Genomic DNA, 15,266 nt, shown 5'->3' on the forward strand with positions numbered 1-15,266 from the left:
TGCAGATCATGCAGAATTCTTGCATAGGTACACATATGGCAATGTGGTTTCCTGCCTCCATCCAGTCACATACATCTGGCATTTCTCTTCAGGTAATCCCTCCCTGACCTCCCCAACCCCTGGTGTCCCCCTGTTGGCCACCCCCAAAAAGACCCCAGTGTGTGATGCACCCCTCCCTGTGTCCATTTGTTATCATTATTCATCACCTGACTATGAGTGAGAACATGCAGTGTTGGATTTTCTTTCTTCTGTCACTTTGCTGAGAATGATGGTTTCCAGATTGACTCATGTCCTTACAAAGGACATAAACTCATCTTTTTTTGTGGCTGTATAATATTCCATGGTGTATGTGTGTCACATTTTCCTTGTCCAGTCTATCGTCTCTGGACATTTGGGTTGTTTTCAGGTCTTTGCCATTGTAAACAGTGCCACTGTGAACATACGTGTGCATGTGTCTTTATAATAGAATGATTTATAATCCTTTGGGTATATACCCAGTAATGGGATTGCTGGGTCAAATGGAATTACAATTTCCAGGCCCTTGAGCAAGTGCCACACTGCCTTCCACAATGGTTCAACTAGTTTGTACTTCTAGCAACAGTGTAAAAGTGTTCCTATTTTTCCACATGCTCTCTGGTGTCTGTTGTCTCCAGATTTTTTAATGGTCACCATTCTAACTGGCATGAGGTGATATCTCAATGTGGTTTTGATTTCTCTAATAACCAGTGATGATGAGTATTTTTTCACATGTTTATTGGCCTCATATATATCTTCTTTTCAAAAGTGTCTGTTCATATCCTTTGTCCACTTTTGAACGGGTTTGCTTGTTTTTTTCCTTGTAAATCTGTTTTATTTCTTTGTAGATTATGGATATCAGCCATTTGTCAGATGGGTAGATTGCAAAAATTGTTTCTCATTCTGCTGGTTGCTGGTTCACTCTAATGATGGTTTCTTTTGCTGTACATAAGCTCTGGAGTTTAATAAGGTCCCATTTGTCTATTTTCCTTTTTGTTGCCAATGCTTTTGGTGTTTTAGTCATGAAGTACTTGCCTACACCTATGTCCTGAATGGCTTTGCCTATTTTTTTTCTAGATTTTTTTATGGCATTAGGTCTTATGTCTAGATCTTTAATCCATCTGGAGGTAATTCTACTGTAAGGTGTCAGGAAGAGGTCCAGTTTCTGCTTTCTGGACACTGGTAGCCTGTTTTCCCAACAACAATTATTAAACAAGAAATCCTTTTCCCATTGCTTGTCTTTGTCAGGTTTGTCAAAGATGAGATGGTTGCAGATGTGCGGCATTGCCACCAGGACCTCTGTTCTGTTCCATTGGTCTATTTCTCTGTTTTAGTACCAGTACCATGCTGTTTTGATTACTGTAGCTTTGTATTATAGTTTGAAATCGGGTAGCATGATGCCTCTGGCTTTGTTCTTTTTGCTTGGCATTGTCTTGGATATCCACACTCTCTTTTGCTTCCATATGAAGTTTAAGATGGGTTTTTCCAGTTCTGTGAATAAGATCATTGGTAGCTTGAGGGGGACAGCATTGAATCTATAAATTACTTTGGGTAGTATGGCCATTTTCAAGACATTGATTCTTTCTACAAATATGGAATGCTTCATGAATTTTTAGGTCCTCCTTGAGCAGGGGCCATGCTAATCTTCTCTGAATCATTCCAATTTTAATATATGTGCTGCCAAAGTGAGCACCAGTAATGTTGTTTATACTGGATATATTGCCTGTTAGCTCCTGCGATGTTTTACAATGATTTTTGGCCTCCTTGCATTGGATGATGACATACTTCTTTCACTCAGTGAACTTTGTTTCTACCCACATTCTGAATTCTACTTGTATCATTGCAGACATGTCAGCCTCTGGCCAGTTCTGAAAACTTGAACAGGCTGAACAGTTGATGTAATCATCTGGAGGAAAGAAGGCATGCTGACTTCTTGAGTTTCAGTGTTCTTGCACTGATTCTTCCTTATCTTTATGAACTTATTCACCTTCAACCTTTGAGGTTGCTGAGCTTTGCACAGGATATTTTTCTTTTATCATATTTGATGATCTTGAGGGTTTGATTGTGTTTTAAGGTAGAAGCAGGCAGCTGCCTTTGGTTTTCGAGGATTTTAGGGGGCCAAAATTCATCTCTCAATTCCTGGGCTGTGTGCTTTAACTCTGGGAAACTTATATTGGGTCTCAACTTTGTTCTCTGGCTCCTCAAAGTTTGGAGTCTACTGTACTGAAGGCAGCAAAGTGTGGCAGGTGTTGGCAGAGTGTTAGCAGATGCAAAACTGCCTGCTTCCCTGTTGGCATTTGCCCAGTGGTGGAAGTGGTGGAGGCAAGACAGCTTGGTGGCGGCCAGAAGACCCCTGCTGTGTGTGCTGTTGCATTGGAGGTAGTGTTGGTTCAGACTGGGGTGCTGGCCTGTGCATGTCTGGGTGCCATCTCTGTGACACTCTAAGCAGCAACGACCACTCAACCTATATTAGCATTCCCTTTTCGTGCACAGAATTAGCACAAAGAGAAGGTGTTGGCAGAGGTTGTGATTTTGTTCCTCTGCCTACCATGGCTCTTTCTTCAATGGGAGTTGGTGTGGGTTGAAGTGCGTGCTACATTCCCATGTGCTGGTAGGGCAAGTGCAGCAAAATCCACTCATGTAAACACACACCAGCAAAGTGATGTAGGACGTTTGTGTATAAAGAGCTTCAGTATGGAGAGGCAATGTAGAGGCGGGTGCGTGCCTGAAGAGTCCACTTTGCTGCATCTCTTCACTGCTCAGGCATGGTCCACTGGCACAGAAACAAAGGTGTGGGCAGCTGAGAGTGCCCTGTAGGCAGGTGTGGCCAGGCTGGGGCCCTGGGAGAGGCAAGCAGACTAAGGAGTGCTGAGGTCAGACCAGCTTCATCTCATGTGCAAGAATGCCCAGTAGATATCACGCCTCAGATAACTCTGAAAAGTGAGGCCCCAGCACAGCACAGCTGCTTTACAAAAACGTCGCCAGACTTCTTTTTTAAGCAAGTCTCCTTTTATTAATAGGGAAAATCACATACCTGATCTCTGCTGGGCAATCTTCACATGAGATGTGGCTGATCAGACCTCCACAGTCCTAAAGTGCTGGGATAAAGTGTCTCATAAGACCCAGTAGAGCCTAGAGAGATAGCTGTGCCTGCCCTCTGGGCTTCACATCAGCTGGCTTCCTGCTCCATCACTTTGCTTGTCTCCTGGGGGCTCTACCCCAGAGAGATGTGAGTTAGCCATCACTTAGTGTAATCATCCCAGGATAGACGGTCTGTTCTCTGGGCCCAAGCCAGAGTTCCCTGTCCAGTGATAAGCAGTGGGGGGTATGTGGTATCCACAAGAGATGGACTGCCTTGTTCCTTGGGTCAACTGCAGCTTGTTAGAGTTATCAATATGGCACTTAGGGTCTTTGCTTTCTTGATATTCTGAAGGTAACAAGGGCAGATCCACTGCAGAGGCAGTGGCAGAGAGGATTTCAGTCGATCTGTGAAGCTCTGTCCAAGAAATTGCCAAGTTGCTACTGGTTTGTTGGCTTCAGTGGGGTCCTGGATAAAGACCCAAGCCAGGAGGACCTGCTCATCGAGGAGATATGGAAGCTAGCACCCACGTAACGGTTCAGCCACTTTCCCATAAGGCAGCTGTGGTATACTAGGGGTCCACTCCAGTCCCTAAATGCCTCATATCTTCCAGTGACTCAAAGTATCACTAGCGAAGCCTGCAAAAAGACAAAGATAATAGCCTGCCTCTTCCTCTGGGACCCCTGTACCATGAGGTACAATCCTGTTGCCAATCTGGACACAACTACGAGAGGTGGCTGGAAACAATTTCAGAAGTCTTGTCTAGTCAGGAGGAACAAGATCAGAGACTTGCTTTTAAAAAAGTCTGGCCATGTTTCTGTAGAGCAGTTGTGCTGTGCTGGGGATTCACTTCAGCCCCTGGTTCCCTCAGACACTCCGAAGTCCCAAGGTTGAAATGGCTGAGTTGCCCAAACAACAAAGATTACAGTCTGGTCCTCTCTCTGGAAGCTCTGATTCAAGGAGGCCTGAAACATCTGTCAGCCAGAGAACAGCAGTGAAGGCAGCCAGAGACCCTGGTTGAAAGGCTGTACCCAGTGATTAAAAATGTGGTTGGGGATTGACTTAAACAAGGGTCTGGCCATGTTTTTGCAAGGTGGCTCTGCTGTGCTGAGCTACCACTTACACCCCTGGTCAGCTTGGGTTCTACAAAGCCCTAAGGCCAGAACCTAGTCATCCAAACAGCAAAGATGGTGGCCTGCCTTTCTCTGTGGGAGCTCTGTCTAAGGAATGTTTCAAATCTCCATTGGCCAGGGAATACCTGTGAGGGTAGCTGTAAGCACCAGGTGGGAGGTCATGTTCAGTAAGAAGGAACAGGATCAGGAGCCTGCTAACAGAAGCAGTCTGGCCATGATTTGGTAAAGCAGCTGTGCTGTGCTGCGGGAACTCTTCTGCCCCTGGTCGGATTGTACTCTCCAATGCCCACAGGCTGGAATAATTAAGTTCCTCCAACAGGAAAGATGGCAGCCTGGCCTGTCTTTTCTTTCACAGTTTATCTTGTGTGATGGAGCTGAATTTTTAGGCTGTTAATTTTTACAATAAGCATTACAGTTGTTGAGAAAGAAAGAATCTTGCTGTTCTCTTTCAGGTTAGATGTATGAGAATTCATTGTCTCCTGTAAATAAACCTGTTGAGGTTTTGTTCTCTGGATATAGCCTTTTGAATATTAGCATTCTTTTCTTTCACACTTTCAATGTCCTCCAAAAAAATTTTTTTCCCTTAGCAGGTTCTGCTGTTGAATTGTGTCTAGTTCCAGTCTAAGCATGGCAATATTTTCCCAGAACATGCTATTTTCATGCAAGAGATCTTTTTCTTTCTTATGGCTAAGAGAACTCTAAGTCAACAAAGCAACATTTTAGTTAGCACACAATAGAATAACATATCATAATTTCCTCTGAATTTAAAGCATAAGATGTATATTTGTATAATGAAAGAATTCCCATGGTGAATATGTAACTGAAAAAAAGTTGGACAAAAATTGAAACCTAATAGAGTGTAAATTCCAGAAAGTTTCAATATTGATTTAAACACCACGAAAAATAAATCACTAGAGGATTTTAAAGAAGTTCAGAATTGGAAAAGCCTTTCTCTGAATTACAAAATAATCATAGGCATAAAATATAAGATTAATACATTTGACTACGTTTTTAAAATTGGATTTACACTCTGATATCTATCCTATAAACCACACCATTGTATGAGCCTTAGCTATGCATATATTTGGACAGAAGCAGTTCGTCTAAGTTTTTAAGTTCCTTTTTCTGAAGAAAGTTTTATCAATATATGACTTTTCTAATACTGTTATCGTCAGTTATAAGAATTACATTTATTCATAACTTAAATCTAAGTTTTGTATCCTATATGTACACATCTGCATCTAAGCATTGCACTTCTACATCCAACTGTGAACTCATTTAAGATCAGGATTCTTAAAAAGAGAAATAAAAAAAATATATGCAGCTGGATACTGTGGCTCACACCTGTAATCCCAGCAGCATGTAATGTTCAGTGTTCTATGTAGTACTGCACTTCTACATGTGGCTGGGCGCAGTGGCTCACACCTATAATCCTAGCTGCTGAGGTGCATGGATCACGAGGTCAGAAGTTCGAGACCAGTGTGGCCAGCATAGGGAAACTTCATCTCTACTAAAAATAAAAAAAATAACCAGAAATGGTGGTGTGCACCTGTAATCCCAGCTACTCAAAAGGTTTAGGTAGGAGAATTATGTGAACCAGTAGGTGGAGGTTGCTGTGAGCTGAGATCATGCCATTGCACTCCAACCTGGGCGACAGACTGTGTGAGACTCTGTTTCAAAATAAACGTGTGTGTGTGTGTGTGTGTGTGTGTGTGTATGTATATAGGTGTGTATATATATGTGTGTGTGTGTATTTACATGTACATGTGTGTAATACACACAGATGTATATAGTATATTGTGCAGAATTTTCCGTATGTTGTCTGATGCTAGTTCTAGTGATCCTCCAGAAAAGCACCGTTACGTCTGTGGTGTAAACACATAATACAAAAGAAACCTTTAATTCAAAATATTAATAATAAATAAGATAGGACTTATAGAGTTTTTCTTAGAAATCATAAGATTAAGGAAGATCCAAGATGCCTGAATAGGAACATCTTCGGAATGTAGTTACCAGCAAGAACAGTGCAGAGAGTGAGTGCTCACTACATTTCCAAAGAAGTTTTCACTGCCAACAGACCAGGAGATTCCTGAGCATAAAAGTGCCATGAGTTTTCATTTCAGCAGTTTCAGCCAGGGAAGCATCAGGACAAAGAAACTCACAAAAGTTTGGGTGGCCATTTCAACTGGTGCCTGGAATGCCTGGGAGACAGAGCTGTCCATTCAACTGAAAGGGAGGGGGCTGAGACAGGAAACCAGGTGATGTGATCTGGCTTGATGGGTACCACACCCACGAGACAAGAAATCTGAAACACTCTGGATTAAGAGTTTCACAAAAAGCGCAGCTGGAACTGGGATGGCCCAACTTCATGGGGGGAAGGGCATCCCCCAATACCAAGGCAGTCTGTCACTACCAATGCAAACTACTTTGTGCCAGGCAGGGCATCCATGAAAAAAGGCAGCAGCATGGCAGGAACTTATAAATAAGGCTGACCTTCCTAGGACAGAGCACCTGGGAAAACAGCAGGTTATGAGTTCAGCTGCAGCAGAGATAAAGGTACCAGCCCAGCAGCTCTGCACGAAACAGCAGAACTCCCAGCACAGCACTTGAGCTCTTATAAGGGACAGAATGTCTCCTCAAGCAATACTCTGAGCCCCATATACACAAAAAGACACCTCATAAAGGAAAGCTCAGGCCAACATCTGGTGGGTACCATTCTGGTATGAGGATAGCAGAGGCAGAAACCGGCAGCAACCCTTGCTGTTCTGCAGCCCCACGGGTGATCTCCAGGTGAGTGGGATCTTGACAGCACCTCCAGTGATCCTGCAGCAGAGGGGCCTGACTGTTAGTAGGAAAACTAAGTGGAAAGAAATAGCTTCAACATCAATAAAAAGGGCATCCATTTAGAGACCCCACCTGAAAGTCACCAAGTACAAGACCACAGGTAGATAAAGCCACTAAGATGGGAAGAAACCAGAGCAAAAAGGAAGAAAACACCAAAAACCAGAAGACTTCTTCTCATCCAAGGGATCATAACTCCTCACCAGCTAAGGATCAAAGATAGATGGAGAATGAATCTGATGAATTGACAGAAATCGGCTTCAGAAGGTAGGTAATAACAAACTTCTCAGAGCTAAAAGAACATGTGCTAACCCAATGCAAAGAAACTAAGAACCTAGAAAAAAGGTTAGATGATATACTGATTAGAATAAATAGATTAGAGAAGAATAGAAACGACTTGATGGAGCTGAAAAACACAGCACGACAACTTCATGAAGCATACACAAGTTACAAAAGCAGAACTGACCAAGCAGAAGAAAAAGTATCAGAGATTGAAAATCAATGCAATGAAGTAAAATAAGAAGGCAAGAATAGAGAAGAAAGAGTGAAAAGAAATGAACAAAGCCTCCAAGAAATATGGGATTATGTGAAAAGACCTAATCTACGTTTGATAGGCACACCTCAGTGTACAGAAAGAATGAATGCAAGCTGGAAAACACTCTTCAGGATATTATCCAGGAGAACTTCCCCAACCCAGCAAGGCAGGCCACTATTCAAGTCCAGGAAGTATGGAGAACACCACAAAGATATACCTCAAGAAGAGCAACCCCAAGACACATAATCGTCAGATTCACCAGGGTCGAAATGAAGGAAAAAATGCTGAGGGCAGCAAAAGAGAAAGTCGGGTTACCCTCAAAGGGAAGCCCACCTGACTCACAGTGGATCTCTCCACACAAACACTGCAAGCCAGAAGAGAGTGGGGGCCAATATTCAACATCCTTAGAGAAAAGAACTGTCAACCTAGAATTTAATATCCAACCAAACTAAGCTTCACATTCGAAGGAGAAAGAAAATCCTTTATGGACAAGCAATTACTGAGAGATTTTCTCACCACCAGGCCTGCCTTACGAGAGCTCCTGAAAGGAGCACTAATCAAGGAAAGGAAAAATCAGTAACAGCCACTCCAAAAATGGACCAAATGGTAAAGACCATCGACACAATGAAGACAATGTGTCAACTAAAGGACAAAACAGCCTGCTAGCGTCAAAATGGCAGTATCCAATTCACACATAACAAAATTATCCTTAAATGTAAGTGGACTAAATGACCCAATTAAAAGACATAGACCATCTGATTGCATAAAATGTCAAAACCCATCAGTGTGCTGTATTCAGGAAACCCATCACTTGTGCAACGACACATGTAGGCTAAAAATAAAGGGATGCGGAAAGACGTGTCAAGCAAATTGAGAGCAAATAAAAAGCAGGAGCTGCAATCCTAGTCTCTGATAAAATGGACTTTAAAACAACAAAGATCAAAAGACACAAAGAAGGGCATTACATAAAGGTAAAAGGATCAATGCAACAAGAAGAGCTAAGGATCCTAAATATTTATGCAGTCAATACAGGAGCACCAGGGTAGCACCGAGGAACATAATGCAAGTCCTTAATGACTTACAAAGAGACTTAGACTCCCACATAATAATAATGGGATACTTTAACACTCCATTGTCACTGTTAGACATATCATTGAGACAGAAAATTAAGAAGGAGGTCCAGGACATGAACTCAGATCTGGACCAAGCAGACCTAATAGACATCTACAGAAATATCCAACCCAAATCCATAGAATATACATTCTGCTCAGCACCACACAGCACCTACTCTAAAACTGACCACATAATTTGAAATAAATCACTCCGAAGCAAATGCAAAACAAAGGAAATCATAACCGTCTCTCAGACCATATGCAATCAAATTAGAACTCAGAATTAAGAAACTAACTCAGAACTGCAGAACTTCATGAAAATAGAACAACTGGCTCCTGAATGTCGACTGGATAAACAATGAAATGAAGTCAGAAATAAAGATGTTCTTTGAAACAAATGAGAACAAAGACACAACGTGCCAGAATCTTCGGGACACTTTTAAAGCAGTGTTGAGAAGGCAATTTATAGTAATAAATGCCAACTAGAGAAGCAAGGAAAGATCTAAAATTGACACTCTATTGTAAAAATTAAAAGAGCTAGAAGAGAAAGGTCAAAAAAATCTCAAAAGCTAGCAGAAGACAAGAATTAACTAAGATCAGAACAGAACTGAAGGAGACAGAGACACAAAAAGCCCTTCATAAAATCAATAAATCCAGGAACAGATTTTTTGAAGAGATCAACAAAATAGACAGAGCCCTAGCCAGATTAATAAAAAAGAAAAGGGAGAAGAATGAAATAGATGCAATAGAAAACGATAAAGGATATATCACCACTGACTCCACAGAAATACAAACTACAATCAGAGATTACTACAAATAACTTTATGCATATAAACCAGTAAACCTGGATGAAATGAATAAATTCCTTGACATTTGTACTCTACCAAGACGAAACCAGGAGGAAGTTGAAACCCTGAGTAGATCAATAACAAGGGCTGAAGTAGAGGCAGGAATCAATAGCCTACCAACCAAACAAAGTCCAGGTCCAGAGGGTTCACAGATGAATTCTACCAGAAATACAAAAAGAAGCTGGTTTTATTCCTTCTGAAACTATCAATCCATACGAAGAGAGAGAATCCTCCCTAACTCATTTTGTGAGACCAACATCATCCTGATACCAAAACCGGGCAGAGACTCAACTAAAAAAGAAAACTTCAGTTCAATCTCCATGATGAATATCGATGAAAAAATCTTCAATAAAATACTGGCAAACTGACTGCAACAGCACATCTAGAAGCTTATCTGTCACGAACAAGTAGGCTTCACCCCAGGAATGCAAGGCTGGTTGAACATATGCAAATCCATAAATGTAGTCCATCACATAAAGGAACCAAAGTCCAAAACCACATGATTATCTCAATAGATGCAGAGAAGGTCTTTGATAAAATTCAACAGCGCTTCATGGTAAAAACTCTCAATAAACTAGGTACCGGTGGAATTTAGCATAAAATGATAAAATCTATGTATGACAAGCCTACAGCTTGTTCAGTTCAATATCATAATGAACGGGAAAAAGCTGGAAGAATTCCTTCAAAATCAGGCACTGGACAAGGATGCCCTCTCTCACCACTCCTATTCAACATCTTATTGGATATTCTAGCCAGAGCAATCAGCCAAGAAATAGAAATACAGGGTAATCGATTATGAAATAAGGAAGTCATAGTGTCTCTATTTGCAGATGACATGATTGTATATTTAGAAGACCATCGTCTCAGTCCAAAATCTTCTGAAACTGATAAGCAACTTCAGCAAAGTCTCAGGATACAAAATAATTGTGTAGAAGTCACAGGCATTCCTATATACCAACAGACAAACAGAGAGCCAAATCATGAGTAAACTCCCATTCACAACTGCTACAAAGAGAATAAAATACCAAGGAATACAACTAAAAAAGGATGTAAAGGACCTCTTCAAGGAGACCTACAAACCACTGCTCAACAAAATAACAGAGGACACAACCAGATGGAGAAATATTCCATGCTCAGGGTTAGGAAGAATCAGTATCATGAAAATGGCCATACTGCCCAAAGTAATTATAGATTCCATGCTATCCCCATCAAGCTACCAATGAACTTCTTCACAGAACTGAAAAAAAAAAAAAAAAACACTTTCTACTTCATAGAATCACAAGAGATCCCACATAGCCAAGACAATTCTAAGCAGAAAGAACAAAGCCAGGGACATCACATTGCCAGACTTCAAACTATACTACAAGGCTATAGTAATCAAAACAGCATGGTACTGGTATCAAAACAGCATGGTACTGGTACCAAAACAGAGACATAGACCAATGGAACAAAATAGAGACCCCAGAAGAAACACCACACATCTACAACCATCTGATCTTTGACAAATCTGGCAAAACAACCAATGAGGAAAGGACTCCACGTTTAATAAATCGTGTCCAGAAAACTCACTAGCAATATGCTGAAAGCAGAAACTGGACCACTACCTGTCACCTTACACTGAAATTAACTCCAGATGGATCAAATATTTAAACATAAAACCTAACACCATAAAAATTCTAGAAGAAAATGTAGGCAAAACCGTACAGGACATAGGCATAGGCATGGACTTCCTAACTAAAACACCAAAAGCAATAGCAATAAAAGCCAAGATAGACAAATGTGATCTAATTAACCTCCACAGCTTCTGTACAGCAAAAGGATCACCATTAGAGTGAATCAGCAACCAAGAGAATGGGAAAAAATGTTTGTGATCTACCCATCTGACAAAGGGCTAATATCCAGAATCTACAAGGAACTAAAATAGATGTACAAGAAAAAAAACAAACAACCCCATGTAAAAGTGGGAAAAGGATATGAGCAGACACTTTTCAAAAGAAGACATATATGAGGCCAAGAAACATGAAAAAATGCTCATCATCAGTGGTCATTTCAGAAATGCAAACCAAAACCACATTGAGATATCATCTCATGCCATTTAGAATGACGATCATCAAAAAAATCTAGAGACAACAGATACTGGAGAGAATGTGGACAAATAGGAACACTCTTACACAGTTGGGGGGGTGTAAATTAGTTCAACCATTGTTGAAGGCAGTCTGGCGATTTCTCAAGGATCTAAAAATAGAAATTCCATTTTACCCAGCAATCCCATTGTTGGGTATATACCTAAAGAATTATAAATTGTTCTACTATAAAGACACATGCACACATATGTTCATCGCAGTTCTGTGTACAATAGCAAAGACCTGGAACCAACCCAAATGCCCATCAATGATAGACTGGACAAAGAAAATGTGGTACATATACACCTTGGAATAGTAAGCAGCCATAAAAAACGATGAGTTCGTGTCCTTCACAGGAACTTGGATGAATCTGGAAACCATCATTCTCAGGAAACTGACACAAGAACAGAAAGCCAAACACCACATGTTCTCATTCATAGGTGGGTGTGGAACAATGAGAACACGTGAACTCAGGGAGAAAAGCATCACACACTGGGGGCAGTTGTGGAGTTAGGAGAGGGACAGTGGAGGGTGGCGAGGGAGTGGAGGGTGCAGAAGGATAACATGGGGAGAAATGCCAGATATACTATGCACTTAAAGTAAAATTTTAAAAAAAATTCTTAAAAAATGATGAGAATAGAATCACCAGTTGGTTTCATTCTCCTTAAATATTTTCTCAATTTCGGGTGAAAGTATTTGATAAATGGATCTGTAAAACTATATTATTGTGCTGTGAGAACTTTGAGAGACTGTTGTCACAATAATGAGGAATGTCACTATCCACAGTCATTTTTCCCTTATCCCACTAAAATTAAAACATATGAGGACATGGCTTGAAAGGATAGTAAACACTGGCATTTGTTTTGATTATCTCTCCAAAATAGAAACAGAAAAGCTACTTCTCTCATCAATCAAATACTATTAATAAAATATATTTGACTTAGTTGATGATATGGAATATCAATTTCAGTGAACTAGCTGCTTTTCATTGTTGATGGGTTGAGTGTTCCCCTTAAATAACACTTTTCTATTGGGTGATATTAATTATTGTAGATAATGTTTTTAAAATAAAATTATGACAGCCATTAGTTCTCTCTCTTCTCCTCCCCCCCCCAACACTGGTCTCCTCCATTTTCTTCTGTCTCTTCTTCCTTTTTCCTTCTGCCTTCTTTCTCGAATTCTTTTGCTTATCTATCATTCATTCATTTAATCTATATTTACTAGCACTTAAAGCTTCTTTAGAAGCTTCCATACTTCTGCCAAGATGGCAGAATAGGAACTGCTCTGGAGCACAGTTCCCAGTGAGAACAATGCAGAAGGCAAGTGACCTCGGCATTTCCAACGGAGGTACCAGTTTCACCTCAATGGAACTGCTTGCAGAGTGGGCATAGCCTAAGGGGGGCAAACTGAGGCAGGGTGGAGCACTGACTCACCTGGGAAGTGCAACTGGCTCGAGGATGTCCCTCCTACCCAACAGAGGCCATTGGGGAACTTCTAAAGCCACTCCTGCACTTCAGTTCAGATACTGCACTTGTCCCATGGTCTTTATATCCCGCACCAGGAGATTTTAGCTGGGCCAACAAGCGCTGTGGCTGACCAGCACGAATCTGAGAGGCCACTTCAGCCAGTGCCATGAGTTTTAAGCACAAATCTCAGTGGCCGTTTTGGCTGGCACCTGGAACACCTGCAAGACAGAGCCTCCCACTCCCCAGAAAAAAAGGGGAGCTGAAGGCAGGGAGCCAAGTGACCTTGAGTGGCAGGTGTCCCACAACAAAGACCAGCCAACTGAAGCACACTGGCATGACAGTTTTGCAGTCAGCAGAACAGTTTGAGCTCAACCCGCGATGATGGATCTCAGTGGGGGGAAGGGCATCCGCCGATGCCGAGGCAGTTCTAACCTTACCTGTGTAAACAAAAGCAAAGTTTACACAGCATCTGGACTGAGCCCACAGCAGCTCAGCAGTGCCTCTACAGGCAGATTGCGACTAGGCTCCCTCCTTGCTGAGCAGGACACCTCTGACACAAAAAGGCAGCAGCACATCAGAGACTTATAAATAAAACATCACCTTCCAGGAACAGAGCACCTGGGAAAGGGGTAACTGTGAGTTCTGCTGCAGCAGACTTAAACGTCCCTGCCCAGCAGCTCTCAACGGAGCAATGAAGCTCCCAGCCCAACACTTGAGCTCAGATAAGGGAGAGACTGACTCCTCACGTGACTCACTGATCCCCATATATCCAAAAAGATACCTCATAGAGGAGAGCTCTGGCTGATATCTGGTGGGTACCCTTCTGGGATGAAGCTACAAGAGGAAAGAACAGGCAGCAATCTTTGCTGTTCTGCAGCACCACAGGTGATTCCCAGGCAAACACAGTCTCCAGTGGACCTCCAGTAGTTCTATAGCAGAGAGGCCTGTTGGAAGAAAAACTAAAAAAAAAAAAAAAAAAGAGAAAGAAGTAGCTTCAACATCAACAGAAGGCATGTCCACTCAGAGATCCCATCCAAAAGTCACAAACTTCAAAGACCAAATGTAGAAAAATCCACAAAGTATGGAAGAAAAAAACACACAAAAAATGAAATCGCCACAGACCAGAATGACTCTCCTCCTCCAAGGGATCACAACTCCTAACCAGCAAGGGAACAAAACTGGATGGAGAATGAATTTGATGAATTGACAGAAGCAGGCTTCAGAAGATGTGTAATAACAAACTTCTCTGAGATAAAGGAACATGTTCTAACCTAATGCAAAGAAGCTAAAAACCTTGAAAAAAGGTTAGATGAAATGCTAACTAGAATAATCAGCTTAGAGAAGAACATAAATGACTTCACGGAGCTGAAAAACACAGCACAAGAACATTGGGAGAAGTGCCTCATGTAGGTGATGGGGGGATGCAGGCAGTAAACCACCATGACATGTGTTTACCTATGCATCAATCCTGCAAGATCTGCACATGCACTTCAGAACTTAATTACAAAAAAAAATTAAAAAAAATTTAAAAAAAATTTAAAAAAAATTCCTGACCATGGGAAGGGATATCAGGAAAAGTGAAGAGAGATAGATCACAATCCCCAAGGATTCTCCCTTACTTTCAGGGAAGTAACAGTGTACAGTAATAAAAATGAGGATTATCAGTCCCCAACTAGAAGACTTCCTCTCTGAAAGCTTTCCTGAGAGCCAATTTCAACATTGGGTACTAATTCCCTGAGTCTAGTCTTATAAAGAAAGTCTTTCTAATCCTATGTTGGAAAGACATGGAAGAACAAGGGGCATAATTTAAAAAATTTGAACTGGAATTTATTTCCTAATGAAGTATTAAAAACAAACAATTTCAAGGTAACTAGAGCTTTGTTTTACTGAGCTCTTCTAAGCATTATAATATGTTACAAGATAGTGAGTTGTCAAATTAGAATGAATAATTTAGTTCCTCTGACTTAAGTGCTTCAGAAAATAGGAGAATGTCTTCACCTCTGAGATATGTGTAATCTTTACAAATATGAATAACATACATAAAATATTATATATAGAAATGTTACAGTACACAAATGATAAATTAAAAGTGATATAAAAGATAAATACTATGA

General features: G+C 41.1%; 1 non-coding gene across 1 annotated transcript; it reads right to left on the bottom strand.

Annotated features, from left to right (window-relative positions):
• Positions 1 to 1,601: 1,601 nt before the first annotated feature.
• On the bottom strand, positions 1,602 to 1,708 carry LOC141583122 (U6 spliceosomal RNA). The gene has a single exon (XR_012515863.1). It is a non-coding gene; the product is annotated as a U6 spliceosomal RNA (small nuclear RNA).
• Between the last annotated feature and the right edge of the window lie 13,558 nt (positions 1,709 to 15,266).

Source organism: Saimiri boliviensis (assembly GCF_048565385.1).
Source record: "Saimiri boliviensis isolate mSaiBol1 chromosome 3 unlocalized genomic scaffold, mSaiBol1.pri SUPER_3_unloc_3, whole genome shotgun sequence".
In the NCBI taxonomy this organism is placed as follows: domain Eukaryota; kingdom Metazoa; phylum Chordata; class Mammalia; order Primates; family Cebidae; genus Saimiri; species Saimiri boliviensis.